Here is a 17,027-nt window from a genome sequence, read left to right as displayed (position 1 = left end):
TGGTAAATTTTTAACAACTGGCTCGCTTTATGAAAAATTTGATTCTTCACAAAGTTCTATTGTATCTTCAGATGTCTTTGTTTCTGCTTCTTCAAATTTTGTCCTTGTTAATGTTTAAGAAGTTTCATTCTATTTCATTTTTTCAACTAAAGGCTATCTGCTTTTTCGACCGCAAAACTCTAACCCTGATTAAAATTATTTTAATTATAAAAAAAAAGAAAAAACTGAAATAAAAACATACATTAAAGAAAATTTTCCTATATCACCTACAATTTATCTATTATCAAATGAAATCCTGAACATAAAGAAATGTAACACTAATATTACCACTTGTAGTCGATCAAATGACCAGTAACTGTGGCCATCGCGACAATTTTTGTATTTATCAATAGTGCAACAATGTTGCATTTCCAAGAACTTAATGTTGCAAGTTCTTGGAAATTCGCCGAAAAATAAGGCATTATTGTTTATTCAAATACCCAATTCGGGAGTTTTGATAATGTGTTTGTGTTTTAATGAATACAGACATTGTTTACTAAATAAAATTGTTTCCAAATTCCCGTTCGTAAATTGAGTTTGTGTTTTGTGAATTCTCCTTTATGCATTTATTTTTGATAATAATAATATATGTAAGGTAAGTGTTTATTATACAATTTCAAAATATTTACGAGAAAGAGTATATACCACCATTCTTTCATAAAGAATTTTAATAACCGGCTCGCCCAACTTAAAAACATTAACAACCAGCTCGCACGAGCCGGTCCTAACACACCACTGTATAAACCCTAGTATCAACTTTTTAGAAAACATCGTAGCTAATGCCAGGATGTTTTCTGACATCCTAGCCAAACACATTTATGTGAATGTGTATACACACTCAATAATGCAACACATAATTAGAAATTTTTAAAATCATTCTTCTATAGCTACATAGTGGTTGTCACCTTGTTAATATTTTACTTTTAGCTTTCATTTTTACACCTGAAGAAGTCCTAGGCAATTAGGATGAAATGTGTTTGATTAAAGGAATTATTAATATCTTATTCCAGTTTTCTGCCTTATAAAGACACACACGCATGTATATTACTATAGGAAAGTGTATGCTGATTATGAAAATGTTACCAAATTAAAAAAAAAAGTTATTCTTGGAAAACAAAGATATATACAGTAAACCCTTGCTGAATGCGGGGGCTATGTCATTAATACATTGCGTGCACAGCAAAATCGCGTTACGCAAAGTTAACTTTCTATGGAAAAAAATGTGTTAGCTTTGTTCAAATTAAGAAGGTATGCATGTATAATTTAAACTAACCTAAATATTGTTGTAATTAAAAGGAAAAAATGAAACAAATGTTAATTGAAAGGATTTTTACTACTGCTTAATAAGCAGGTACATGATACAATTATTTTTTTAAAAAGCTAGTGATTTTTGCTTGGGACAATGACTGACACAACTCTTTAATAAAAGTTTCATGGTAAGGAGCGCAGAGTTTTTCAATGCCTTTCATAAAGTGTCCTCTTCTTTCTTCATTTGGGTCAATCTCCATTGCAAAATCAGACAGTTCCTGTGCCTTTTTTAATAATTCGTTTAACTTCTTGCAAGTTAAAGGCGCTTTATCTTCTTCTTCACTATCGACTAGTGTTACAAGATCATCCAATTCTTCATTCGTCATTTCTCGATTAAAATTAATTCTTTGATTTCTCCTTCTTCAATATCTGAAAATCCTTCGCCGCCAATTGTTTTTGCAATTTGCGATTTCTTTGGCTTCATTTTCAATCGATGGAAATCCTTTAAAATTGTTGACAACTTCTGGCCAGAGCTGATGCCAGCAAGCATTCAATATTGATGAATTCACTTGTTCCCATGCGAGTTTAATCATTTCTATGCAGTGGCTTATGTTGAATCGCTTCAAAAATGCCATTAGCATGTTGTGCTTTCCTTCGTCTAGTGCTTTATTTGCAGAGGTGTAAACATGCCTGACATAATAGGCTTTGAATGTTTTTATGATCTCTTGGATGGATTAAGGAAGTGGTGTTAGGAATAAAACCTCTACATTTGGATGCAATGTTGTGAGGACTTCAGCATCGTGTCCTGGAGAATTAGGAGAACTTCAAAGCACAGGTTTTTCTGTTCTAAGTAATGTTTGATTTCTTTAACGAATGAATTTTCAAACCAGTTATTAAAGAGGGCTTTTGTTACCCAAGCTTTTCTATTCCATTTCCAGACAACGCGCAATTGCTCAAAATTTTCCCCTCCAATGCACGAGGCGTTTTAGATCGATAAATGAGCAGAGGCTTGCACTTGAAGTCACCTGATGCATTTCCACAAAAAAGCAAAGTGAGTCTATCCTTAAAAGCTTTAAAACCTGGGGAAACCTTTTGTGTCTTTATGATGTAGGTTTGTTGTCCCATTCACTTATAAAATAGGCCCATCTCATCCACACTGAAAACTTGTTGCGGAACATAACCCCTCTCTTCAATGAATTTCAAAAATTGGGGTTTGAATTTCTCTGCTGCTTCTTTATCTGCAGAGCCAGTTTCTCCCTGAAGCTTTACATTGTGCAAATTAAAACAACTCAAAGTTTTCAAGCCAACCTTTGCTTGCTTGAAAGTCAATTTTCTCTGACGATTGTCATACTGAATTTTTGAAATTAAAAGAAATACAAATGCAAAAGGAGAAGAGGATAAACACTGATAAACACGTGATTACAGCTCTGCTAACGCGAGTGAAATGATCGCAACTCGACCTGGGTTACTCAGCTAGTAGGCAGCGCCAAGCAGGGTTGCCGGCCGACGCGCTGCAGCGTACCGAGTATGAATGAAATTCCAGTGTTGGACAAATTAAATGGAAACAATTAAGATAACGTGCATGTGCAAAATTGCGTTCTGCAAATCTGCGCTCGGCAAGAATTTACTGTATACACAAATAAAAAAATACACAATGACAAGCACTAATTACACAGGATGATTTCTCTAACCCTCAGAGTTAATGTCACATGATTGTCATACGTACATTAGCTTCTTGCTATGTCCTGATAAATCATGTGAACATATATTATACAGTTGACCCTTGAAGAACACAGGTTGAACAGCGGCATTACAGTTGTATGTTTTTTTTTTTTTTTAATAAATATATTGGAAATTTTTTTGGAGATTTGCAACAATTTAAAAAACTCTCAGATGAACTGGAAATATCGAATAAATTAAGAAAAAGTTATATATGTCATGAATGTATACAATAAATGTAGATAATAGTCTATTTTATCATTTATTATCATAAATTATACAAAAATCTATTATAAAAAGTTAAAATTTATCAAAACTTAAGCACATAAACACTTACAGACTGTACATGGCCATTTGTAGTCTAGAGAAATATAAACAAATGTAAGGATGCAGTATTAAATCATACCTGCACAAAATTAACTGTTATTAGTTTAACTATTTATATTAATAAATAGTTAAATTAATTAATATGAAACAAAAATTTTATAACGATTTATTCATTAGTGTACAGGCTAGGGCTACCGCAAAGCAATCATATTGCTGTTTCATTATCAATGCACGAATCGTTATACCTTTAAATAAATATCAATTTCTCTTTCATATTATCTTTTCATTTTTCATGTCTAGCATTAGTAATACGTATAACATCTATAGTGTTTTGTATCATATAAGACAATACTGATTTTGAATATAGGCACTGACAGACATATGATTCATCTTGTATACAGACAACGTAAACTTACAGTATCGATAAATACAGCACAGTACTGTAAATGTATTTTCACTTCCTTATGATTTTCTTTTCTTTAACTAACTTTATTGTAAGAATATAGTATATAATACATACCACACAAAATAGCATGCATGGTTGGCCGAGTGGTTAGCATATCCACTCTCCATCCGAAGGGCTGCGGGTTCGAGTTCTGCTGTGGGCATGGATGTTTGTGATTGTCTGTGAAAATACTAGTGGTGATGGTTGGCGGTAGTGTAGATGATGAAGGTAGTTGCTGTTACTGGTGTGGTGGAGACGGAGAGTTGTAGAGTGGGTGCCCTCCCTTGATGAGTCTTTGGACTCCCTGGAGGTTACATAATAATAATAATAATAATAATAATAAATATATGAAAATCAACTGTTTATGTTATCAGTAAGGCTTCTGGTCAACAGTAGGTTATTAGTGGTCAAGTTTTATGGCGGAATCAAAAGTTATACGCAGATTTTCGAACAAAGTGGGGAGTCGGCACCTGTAACTCCCACATTGTTCAAGGGTCAACTGTAATTTGATGAACTTGCTCCTACCTGATCATAATCTGTTACTGGAGTGGTGGAGATGGAGAGTTGTAGAGTGGGTGCCCTCCCTCGATGAGACTCTGAACTCCCTGGATGTTACATAATAATAATAATAAATATATGAAAATCGACTGTTTATGTTATCAGTAAGGCTTCTGGTCAACAGTAAGTTATTAGTGGTTAAGTTTTAGGGTGGAATCAAAAGTTATATGCAGATTTTCGAACAAAGTGGGGAGTTGGCACCCGTAACTCCCACATTATTCAAGGGTCAACTGTAATTTGATGAACTTTCTCCTACCTGATCATTTAATAAGCTAGCAACAATATATACAAACTGTTATTCTTATTTCATTCAATGAATTTCCTTCTCTCCCATTTTTTCCTCAGCCAGGACGATCAAATCAATACATGCATAGTAGGAAATTGAATGATATATAATTCATTTCATATGATAATTTATTACATCGCAACAATACCCGAACTATAAATTACTGGATACCTGTAACAAATCTACATTCATGCCTATTGTTTTCTTCCTTAAATGTGCCAAGCATACACAAATGGTTTGTCATATTAATGTGGATTGAATTATTATTTGCTATACTTTTAGTCAGTAAAATCTACCACTCAAATATATTAATTTCTATTGATCATTGATTATTTATATATATCCTGAAAGAAATGTTCTTTCCCTTCTAGCTTCTCTGGAAATCATGCATTACAGTTTATTTCCATCTGTTTGCCTGTCAAGTGGGCATATGCCTGCATGATATACAAACAGAAAGCACATAATTATATAGGTCTATAATAATAACATTCTGCTAGATATCATCCTGACCAAATCCAAACCACCCAAAAGCAATATTCCACATAAATAAATTATAGACAAACAAACTTATTGTTTTAATACTGACCATATTGTAATACGTACAAACATCTTGCATTCTTTGCCTACCAGTTTTGCTAGCAAACTGTCTAGCTTTTTCAAGGCTTTGACAGAAAAGCATAAAAAACTAGTAAATGCAAATTGAAAGAAACAAAAAAACATTGTAAAAAATCTAGTAGCTAAGGTTACGTGTTCACATGTGACAGAGACTGAGAGGACTTATTGTTCTTATTCATTATCACGCATGCATGCTTGTTGTAAACGCCTAATGTGATTACTGGCTAGCTGTAGTTCAGATGGATTTAGAGAGAGGATCAGGTTTTTCCACAAACTGTTCAGAATAGTATCCTGATTTCTGTTGAGGTTTCCGCTGGCTATTAACACCATTGTGGCTTCCTTGAATAAACGATGTCTGTAGTCGTCATCTAAATATGGCATGGAGCTGTTTTGTCACTCTTATCATGTGGTTAGACGTACAGAAATGATGTGCTAAGCAGGAAGAAATACTTCTGTTGTGGTTTACATCACCAACATGTTCTTTTTGTCTGATCTCTAAACTCCGTGAAATTTGTCCGATGTAGGCAAGACCACAGGAGCAAGGAATGTAATATACTCCTGGATATTTATAGAATGGCACCTTATCTTTAGGGGATTCTAAAACCTGTCTGATGCTGGTGGTTGGTTTGAAGACCACTTTGATGTTGTAGGCTCTTAGTATTCTGGCTATTTAATTAAAAAATTGACCTGATGAAAGGGATCACTACAGTAGAAATGTGCTGGGAGCTTGATTCTTCTTGTCTGGGGTTGTGACCGTATAGATATTTTTTGATGATGTTCGGAGGATATCCATTTTGTGATAACGTATAGGCTATTAGTGAGAGTTCAGTCTGTGTATCCTCCTCTTCTGATATAAACTTTCGGGCTCTATTTTTCAACATGTGGATAATGTTCAGTTTGTGTGTCCTGTGATGCTTTGAAGTATAATGAAGATATCTTCCAGTGTCTGCAGGCTTTCTGTAAATAGATAATTTGACACTATTTGATTGTCTATTTATCAAGATGTCTAAAAAATGCAGTTGGCTGTTGTTTTCCACTTCTAGAGTGAATTTTATCTTGTTATGTATTGAATTGATTTTATTCACAAACGATTTTAGGTTTTCTAAGCTGTCTTGCAATATAATGAAAATATCATCTACATATCTCCACCATATAGAGGGTCTAGTGGAGATTGTGGAGAGAATTTCTTTTTCAAGTTCTTCCATGAAAAGGTCTGCACAAGATGGTGATAGCAGACTTCCCATTGCTAGGCCTTCTAATTGTTGGTGTGTTGTTAACCTTGAAGAAATTAGACTGAAGGCAGTATCTTAACATCTGTGTGATGTCTAGCAGAAAGAGGTCTTGAATGATGTTTATTACCTCTTCTAATGGGACATTGGTGAAGAGGGATACAACATCTAGACTGACTAGCATGTCTGTTGGTGCAATCTTAATGGCTTGGAGTTTATTTACAAAGTGCTGATATAGTTATTGTTGATATAGGATTCTGTTGATCTTATTTTATTATTTAATACATTTGCAAGATGCTTGGCCAAAAGGTAAGTTGGGGATGATCTTCCATCAACGACTGGATGAAGAGGTATATCTTTTTATGTATTTTAGGTGTTTCATATAATCTGGGAGTGATGGGATGTGAGACTTTTAGTGTTCTCTTCACTTCTTCTGGCCAAATGTTACAATATCTGATTAGTTGGTTTGTTTCATTATGATTTTTTTATCCCCAACTTACATTTTGGACAAGCATCTTGCAAACTTATTACATAATAAAATAAGATCAACAGAATCCTATATCAATAATAGTCAGCACTTTGTAAATAAACTCCAAGCCATTAAGATTTCACCAATAGACAAGCTAGCCAGTCTAGATGTTGTATCCCTCTTCACCAATGTACCAGTAGAAGAGGTAATAAACACCATTCAAGACCTTTTTCCTCTAGACATCACATGTTTAGACAATGTTTAGATGCTGCCTTCAGTATAATTTCTTCAAGGTAACAACACTATATATACCAACAATTAGAAGACCTAGCAATGGGAAGCCTGCTATCACCATCTTGCACAGACCTTTTCATGGAAAAACTTGAAAAAGAAATTCTCATCACAATCTCCCCTAGACCATCTATATGGTGGAGATGTGTAGATGATATTTTCATTATATGGCAAGACAGCTTAGAAAACCTAAAATCGTTTGTGAATAAAATCAGCTCAATACATAACAAGATAAAATTCACTCTGGAAGTGGAAAACAACAGCCAACTGCAATTTTTAGACATCTTGATAAATAGACAATCAAATAGTGTCAAATTATCTATTTACAGAAAGCCTACAGACACTGGAAGATATCTTCATTATACTTCAAAGAATCACAGGACACACAAACCGAACATTATCCACATGTTGAAAAATAGAGCCCGAAAGTTTATATCAGAAGAGGAGGATACACAGACTGAACTCTCACTAATAGCCTATACATTATCACAAAATGGATATCCTCCGAACATCATCAAAAAATATCTATACGGTCACAACCCCAGACAAGAAGAATCAAGCTCCCAGCACATTTCTACTGTAGTGATCCCTTTCATCAGGTCAATTTTTTAATTAAATAGCCAGAATACTAAGAGCCTACAACATCAGAGTGGTCTTCAAACCAACCACCAGCATCAGACAGGTTTTAGAATCCCCTAAAGATAAGGTGCCATTCTATAAATATCCAGGAGTATATTACATTCCTTGCTCCTGTGGTCTTGCCTACATCGGACAAATTTCACGGAGTTTAGAGATCAGACAAAAAGAACATGTTGGTCATGTAAACCACAACAGAAGTATTTCTTCCTGCTTAGCACATCATTTCTGTACGTCTAACCACATGATAGAGTATAATAAAATTAGTTTAATCCTTTCTTTTTTTTTTAATCCACGCTCTTAGTATTCTGGCTATTTAATAAGAAATTGACCTGATAAAAGGGATCACTACAGTAGAAATGTGCTGGGAGCTTGATTCTTCTTGTCTGGGGTTGTGACCGTATAGATATTTTTTGATGATGTTTGGAGGATATCCCTTTTGTGATAATGTGTAGGCTATTAGTGAGAGTTCAGTCTGTGTATCCTCCTCTTCTGATATAAACTTTCGGGCTCTATTTTTCAACATGTGGATAATTTTTTTTTTAATCCTATAAACTTTCAACACATGATAGAGTGACAAAACAGCTCCATGCCATATTTGGATGATGACTACAGACATTGTTTATTCAAGGAAGCCACAATAGTGTTAATAACCAGCGGAAACCTCAACAGAAATCAGGGTACTATTCTGAACAGTTTGTGGAAAAACCTGATCCTCTCTCTAAATCCATCTGAACTACAGCTAGCCAGTAATCACATTACACATTTACAACAAACACGAATGCATGATAATGAATAAGAACAATAAGTCCTCTCAGTCTCTGTCACATGTGAACATGTAACCTTAGCTACTAGATTGTTTACAACGTTTTTTTGTTCCTTTCAATTTGCATTTACTAGTTTTTTATGCTTTTCCATCAAAGCCTTGAAAAAGCTAGACAGCTTGCTAGCAAAAGCGGTAGGCAAAGAATGTAAGATGTTTGTACGCATTACAATATGGTCAGTATTAAAACAATAAGTTTGTATGTTTACTTTTCAAATGACAAAATATGCTTAATATAAATAAATTATAGCCTTAAAAAAGTTATACAGTAACAAGAACATTATTATAACCAAAGCAGATAAAGGAAATACTACTGTTATAATGAATCAAACAGTGTATGATAACAAAAATACATAATTTTCTGCAAAATCATTTTGTATACAAAATTACAGATCAAGATCCTATGAATACACAAAAGAAATAAAGTACTTAAATTAATGAAGAGGGTCACACCTTGGCTCAAAGCTACTGTTAAAAAGTTCAAGCCTGTAAAGTGACTCAGAAAATATGGAACACCAAAAATCTTAATCTGATTATTTCTCCTGCTCCCCACCCTATTCCCAATGCTCAAATGTAAAACTTGCTCTTGTGATAAATAATTCTTCCTCTTCTGTATTCACTTTAAAACTATATTAAAAAAGGAAATCCTAAAAAGTTCAGACAAATGATTATCTTTCATATCATTTTATTATTTATTATTGTACCATTAAATGAGACCTTTGATTTGATGAATTCGCATTTCTCCTCCAGACATATCTGAATTATTTGAGTTCACAATACAGGCTGCTAATTTCACATAGCAAGGAAAAATATACAAGCAAGTGAATGAGACAGCAATGGGTTCCCCCCATTTAGTTAATTTATAAATAGAACACTTAACAGAACCAATCCATCAACACAATCACCTTCAAACCAATGGTATGGCTGCATGGCGTAGATGATGTGTTTGTTCTTCAGTCAGAGGTCCTAACACACTTTTAGTGCATTTAAACAGCCAACAGAAAATATAAATCTTGTTGCATGCACTTACTAGCTCCTGTCTCAGTCACAACTGAGTTACTATTAGAGTTGAAAGGAACAAAATGAATAGCTTCTATAATGCAAAAATAAATGACAGTGTTATTTAAAAAACCAGTTGATAGATCACCATCAAGAACTTTGAGATTAGCATGTAATCAGAGTATTATGATTCAGATAACACCATAAACTTTTACAAGTTTCAAGAAACAGACAATCAAATTTAAATCTGCAGGAATGAAGAATTTTGGTTGGTTCCAAAGAACTGTATCTAGTGGCAAGGAAGGCCAGACTTTAACAGTCCTAATGTTTCTTAGTGTTTTCAAGATTGACTGATTACGACATTTAAAAAACTGTTTCTTAATTTGATGCAATTGATCTATTAATAAGGACAGGCTTTTTTTGATAAATTTTATGTGCAGTATGTGATTTGATGGTCTCTTTGATTTTGTCAGCATTGCAACATTGTTAAGAAACAAATCCACTATATAAACTATTTAAAAAAAAAAAATGCAGCTTAACCAAATCTTCTAACAACTTCTGGAAGCTTTTCTATAAACAGAAAATTCAATACTGCCTGTAGAAGTAAGGATTATTAAAGTATCCTAAAGAGAAAAGCTGTTGTTAGATTCAAATTGCTAGAAATTATAATTTGGTCTCTCAGTGGGATCAATCTATAGAGATATCATCCAAAAATCAAAGCCAGAAATGAGGGTGAAAGGCAGTGGAAGAGAAGAGTTAGTTTTCTAGATGTTCCATAAAATAATCAGCTGAAGCTGGTAAGATGGAAGAGTATGTTATTTAATATTGAAATACAGAAGTAATTGTTTGTTCCTTTGAACTCTAATAGTGCATTCTCCTATTAACTGAGCTGGGACTGAGACATGAGCTAGGAAATGCATGTTATGTGACTCATATCAACTGATTGTGTTTTGAATGTAATTAACCAATCTTTTTTTTCCATCTGACTATACCCAAGGAACACTAGACAAAATATAATGGATTTTTAATACATTCAATATATTTCTTATATTTCATGACAGTTAACACATTATCATAAACAGATGTGTTAACTATCATCATGAATAGATAATAATACACAACACAATCTTGGTGCGCTTCTTACTGAGGGGTAATTTATAATTACTCCTCAATAAGTTGTAAGGGTTATTTGTAATTTACAATACATACATGGCATGCCTGAAAAAAATTAATGTCAACAACAAAATGATACAATGCTAATAAATAAGAGGTTAGAAGTGCAGAATATTCATTCACAATTGAAGAAATTCACCCAAGTTTCCTGGCTTTCAGATTATCTCTACATGTACAAACTAAGGTGGTATACAAATATCACATCAGTGTCAATTTTGTGCAAGGTATTTTGCATTGGGTATGATGTGGTAGAATTGCGAACAATGATTATTTAATAAGAACTCAACCACTTTCTTTACCTGTTTTATCCCAGATGTTTTTCTGTATCTCCACAAAAAGAAATCTAGAGAGAGACCATTCTACGAGATTCATATATCTGGAAATCAGTCATTCAGACAGGCTTTCACAGGGCTAGCATAATGTAACAAGGCTCTGTAATACTCGAAGAAGTACGCTTGTGGTAGTATCTGAAGGGCTGCATACTTATTATGCTCAGCTATGTTGTCACTGTATTATGTTGGCTTCCACAATAAAAGAATAGCCCAATCACAGAACTGAAGTCCGGACATACCTACTTGCTCAACTTGACTATTTCCTTCATTTTCCATTCTAATGTATGGATTTTACTTCCTGAATTGCATCGTTGTTTAAGTGTACCTTATCAGAAATGTACAAAGCATCCCTATTAGACCTGTGCAAACATTCTAGCTGATTTTATCTTTTTCTTCTAAATTTTGCACCAAGAATGTTGTAATCTCTAAATCACAGTCACAGTGAAGAATTTATGGAAACAAACACACACACACATGTTGGAGTGATTACTTTACATATAATTAAGAAAATACAATAAAACTCGACATTTTGACTTCTGTATTGAGGTCATCAGCAGGAAAACATACACATACACAATTTACATGACACTACATAAAAGTAAGATAAATTGAAATGCTTTGTTAATTGTTTATCCTAGCCTGACTTCTGGTGAAAACAAAATATATAAAATACATGCAAAATATTAACAAAATAAAATAAATTTTTATGCATATCAGTATAATAATATACAGATGATAGGAAAAAAAAATCTTTAAATAAATAAAAATAGTTTCATAGCAGAACTACATTAAACACATCCCTACAGTCCTCTTATATTAATATTTTATTATGTTGGCATTCTGCAATCAATTTTCTGGATGCTATTTTGGTTGCAGATGGCTCCACCAGATTTTTGTAATTACTAATCCATCATTCTTGTTTTGATTCAGCATCTCACAAGCTTCCTTGAACTTTCTTTCAGATCAGGTTTTGGTGCGATATAGGAACTTGGTGTCTTTCCAGTTGATTCTGTGACATGTTTGAAGTGCATGTTCTGACATGCCTGTTTTACCATAGTGGAGGAATTGAATATAGCATTTATGTTCATCTTTTCTTATTGGGATGGTGTGCCATGTTTCCCCTATGTAGGGTAAATTGCAGGTGCACTGAATTTTGTAAAACCCTGGGTGGGCAAGGTAGGGAAGGGGATCTTTGGATGAACTGAGTTTTGCAGGAAATTTGAAGGTTACATTAATGTTGTATTTATGTAGTATTCTATATTTTTTCTGATATTCCCTTAATGTATGGTATGGCGATGACATTCTCGTAATATTTTTTACTTTTAATAGTACTATTGTGGAGGATCTTGTAAACTGTTTTTTGTTGTAGTCATTTTTTCATAAACATTTGGCTAATAATTTCATATTCTTTGTTCAGTGCCTGCTCATTGGAGCAAATTGTTAGGGCTCTATGTTCGAGGGTGCTAATGATCCTTAGTTTTTGTGTTGAATTTTTATGTATGTGTAGGTTTTCAGTAGACTATGAAGGAAAGGCAGTATGAGGGAAGACATGTGACAAGTGTGTCACATGTCTTCTCTCTAGAAAAGGAAGAGAGCTATTGTTTTCAGTCTCAATGGTAAATGGGATATGTTTGTGTTGTTTGTGCAGGTGGCTTAGGAATGTATTTAATGTTTTGTGGCCATGGGGCCAAATGGTGAAAATATTAACATATCTGAGCCAGACCTTGGGCTTTAAGCTTGCTGAATCTAGAGCTTGTTGCTCAAAGTCTTCCAAGTAAAAGTTAGCTATGGAGGAAGGATTGAGCCCATGGCCATACCTTCTTTTTGTAAACAGAAATTATTCTGCCACAAGAAATATCTGAAGTGAAGTATGTGGGTAATGAAGCATGTGATATCAGGCAGAAATATGTTCTATATGAGAAGAATGGTATCACTGATCGGGACACTCGCTGACTAATAAATCTTCGTTGTTGAGCGTGATGTTTCTAATTTTGTTTATGAAGTGTTGTGTATTTTTTTTATATAGGAGGGGGAATGACCTACAACTTCTTGAGTGTAGCTGCTAGTTTCTTGGTTAGGTGATAATTGGAGTTGTCAAATCCTTCAACTATCAGACATAGTTGCATGTTCGTTTTATGTATTTTAGGCAGACCATAAATTCTAGGAGAGCAGGTATAATGCAGCAATAGCTTTTTAACTGTTTCCTCTGGCCACATGATCACTGACTTGATTAATTTTGTTGTTTTCTTTTTGATGTGGTATGTAGGATTGTAGTTAACCAATTGATATGTGTTGCAGTCAGATACCAATAGGTTTATTGTTTCAAGGTATGCTATCTGATCAAGAATTATGGTAACATTGCCTTTATCTGCCATGGTAATTTTTTAGAGATTTAAGGGCTAATTTTTCTACTTTGATTATACTGCAACTTAGCTGCTTATTAGAATTTAGTATGTTGGATGTTTCATCTGCATTTTATCGGCTATATTGGAGGGGAGGATTTTAGATCTCTTTCAATGTGGTATATGAAGTCTAGTTTGTTTACTGACCTTGATGCAATAGTGTAGTTTAAGTCTTAACAAAGGAGAAGCAAGAGTTCTCCTTTGTTAAGTGTTGATAACTTGGACATGGTCTGTTGGTTTCTCCTAACTTTGCTTGTTTGTGATTGGTTGCTACTCTGGGCATGGCATCCAGATTGTCTGTTGCTTTCTTGTTGTTTCAAGCTTTTGAACTTCTACATTGGTTTTTCTTTGTTTTTATATAACATGTGCTTTGCAGCGCAGTCTGTGATCCTCTGAGGTCTGGTTAGCCTAGTGGCTGTGCGCTTCGCAACCATATGCCTGGGGAACGAGTGTCCTAGGTTCGATTCCCATTGGAGATGTTAGGAGCTGAAGGATCTTCCTCAGCCATAGCCAAGTTAGCTGATCTTGGGCATGGACAGTAGGGTTTTTTCCCCTGTTTATCCTGGGTTTTTTAATCCTGCAAAGCAGGCAAACTGGCCTTGAGAACTCAACACTATGGACATAGAATACACCGGAGCGTAGGGCTGACCACCTTATCCTGTGAACGGTTTGAGGTGCGATGATTAATAAACCCTCGACACCGCAACGTAAAAGAGGGTAAAAGAAAGACGAGATAGCTCCAATTTTAGTTGTAGAATGCTATTTTGGATAATTGATTATTCTTATTTTTTTACTTTTATATTTTTTCACCATATTGTCACATAAGTGACACTATACTGTGTCACCAACCTGGTTGGCGGCGTGATTAGCATATCTGCTCTCCATCCAAAAGGCTGTGGGTTTGAATCGCACCGTGGGCATGGATGTTTGTGATTGTATGTGAAAGTACTAGTGGTGTGATGGTGGTGGACAGTAGATGACGTTGGAGTAGATGATGCAATTGGTGGATAAGGTTGAGTGGTGAAGACAGAGTTGTAGAGTAGATGCCCACCCTTGATGAGTCTTAGACTCCCTGGAGGTGTCAAATAATAATAATAATACTTCATTTTTCAATACTTGAAAAAAAATCTAAGGAAGTTTTAAACAAATGTCTCTTGGCATGTCAACTGACCTCCATTAGGGAAGTCGGTTGAGGAAGTGCCTGGTTGATGGTATGATCACATACCAACTACATGGTTCGCAATCATTTGCATTGTTTAAATTGAAATAGTTCGAACAAGTTCTCAGATAAGTTTCAGTATCATCTGCATCGTAATGGTCTTTAGCGTTTTGCCACCCACGCATGAGTCTAATCATGTTCTGTGTCTCATGCATTGTCGTCTTGACATGGAGTCCCATGTATGACTAAAATAACAAGTATAGAACTGGATTTCACCAAACTAACATCTTTCCAATAGAAACAACTTTAGTGGTCTCATTAAACATTTTTTTTTTTTATTACTGAAATATTAAATTTCATAATTTTTGTTTCTACTCTTATGTATATTTTATTTGTATAACTTAAGAGGCAAGCCTAATCATCTTAAGGTTACTAGCATGACGATAGCATACCTATCGTAATGCTAGTAACTTGAAATGGGGAAACATGTTACTTTCAGGTCTCAACAAAATCCAAACTGGACAGAAAACATGGAAAAGGTTAAGAAACTTTGAAAAAAAAAAAAAAAAAACATGGTGAAATATGCAGCATGGAACATTAGAAGCACATAAAGAAGAAGAATTAGATAAAATTTTCAATTATGAAAATATAGAAATTGCAGTTCTTACAGAAACAAAAAAGAAACTTAAAGGAACAAAAGAAACACCTAATTAACTTATCAAATAAAAGTGGACAAACAAATGCATGCAAAAGCTAGTGTAATGATTTGTATCCATAAAATTAAAGCAAAAACAACTTGTTATACATACCAGAATGAAATATTCCAAGTGCAATTAAAATTAAAAAATTACTTTCACAAACAGTTACAAGGAATATTTGAAAAATTAAATAAAACAGGCCATATAATTATAGTCAGAATAGGAATGAGAAAAAAATCAATAATAATATAGCAAAATTTGGAGAACCAACAGTAAACAAAAATGGAAAGCAACTCATTGATTGTATAATATATAATAATTTAAAAATAATGAATACATTCTACAAACATAAAAATACACATAAATATACATGGTCTGCAAGAGCAAAAATCAATAATAGACTACTTTATAGCAAATCTCTTCCTAGATGTTAAAGTCAGAAGAGGGTTAGAAATTGACACAGATCACTATTTAGTGAAGGCAAAACTCAGGTTTCCACCAAACTGGTTACAAAAAAAAAAACAAAAAAAAAAAAAAAAACTAGAAAAACAAAATAAGACTACTAAATGATTCAAGTATAGGAAATTTATAACAACAGAGGATTAATAACTACTTAATAGAAATACAAGAAAATGAAGACATCGAGAAAGAATGGAATAATACAACAGAAATTATTACATCAGCAGCATATGAAAGTCTGGGAACACACAAAAAAATATCATAAAAATAAAAAATGACATATATTGGACAATGAAATAAAAACAATAACTGAAAAATAAAAAGTTGGCCTTTAAAAGATGGTTAAGTAGCAAATACAGATAAATACAGTAATTTATCATATTACTGTATTTATCATATACACAGCTTGGAAAGAAGTCAATAGATCCCACAATGTGAGAAATAAGCATCTGTGGTGCCCACCTTAATAAGATGTAGAACCTCCTTTCACTACAATGACTGCAGCAATCCCACGGAACATATTTTCCACAAGCATATGGTAGCGATCAATCGGAATTTTGTAGGCATGTAATGACATTCTGGAGTGATGTGGGGATGGCGTCCCTTGACCTCATCTGATGCTCCAGTCATCCCATAGATGTTTAATATGGTTGAGATCAGAGATCCGGAGGTCAGACCTCTGATCTGATCCAAGTGTGGCGATGTTCATGTCCACAAACCATGCAGTTACAGCAGCAGCTTTATGGCGTGCATTTTCTTGCTGAAAGAGACAATGGTCAGACTACAGAAATACTACAAAGTAAGAAGCATTGCATTGTCCAGATATCTCTCAGAGTTCAATGTTTGTGACCCAAACAGAGGTCCGAGGCTATACCAGACAAGCCATCCCAAATTTCATAGCTGGGGTTACACACTGTGGTAAGAGACATTCACTAGTCATCCACCACACTCGCACCCATCCATCTGCTCGGTAGAGGGTGTAACATGATTTATCATTCCATCACACAGATTTCCAAGGTTCTACATCTCATTGTACATGCTCTTTGCAACACTGAAGATGACACTGCATATCGATTCTGGTGAAGTGGGAGCTTGCATATTGGTATCCTACCATGGAAAC

The 17,027-nt window shown here is 34.2% G+C and overlaps 1 protein-coding gene across 2 annotated transcripts in view; it reads right to left on the bottom strand.

The window, feature by feature from the left end:
• Positions 1-17,027, bottom strand: part of LOC150095393 (suppressor of tumorigenicity 7 protein homolog) — a 458,155-nt gene that overhangs the window by 80,121 nt on the left and 361,007 nt on the right. The gene's annotated exons all lie outside the window — the stretch shown is intronic.

The sequence above is a fragment of the Typopeltis vanoorti genome, chromosome 20 (assembly GCF_054136105.1).
Source record: "Typopeltis vanoorti isolate ZY-2024b chromosome 20, IOZ_Tvanoo_1.0, whole genome shotgun sequence".
Lineage (NCBI taxonomy): Eukaryota > Metazoa > Arthropoda > Arachnida > Uropygi > Thelyphonidae > Typopeltis > Typopeltis vanoorti.
This window is presented reverse-complemented; position numbering and strand designations above follow the sequence as displayed.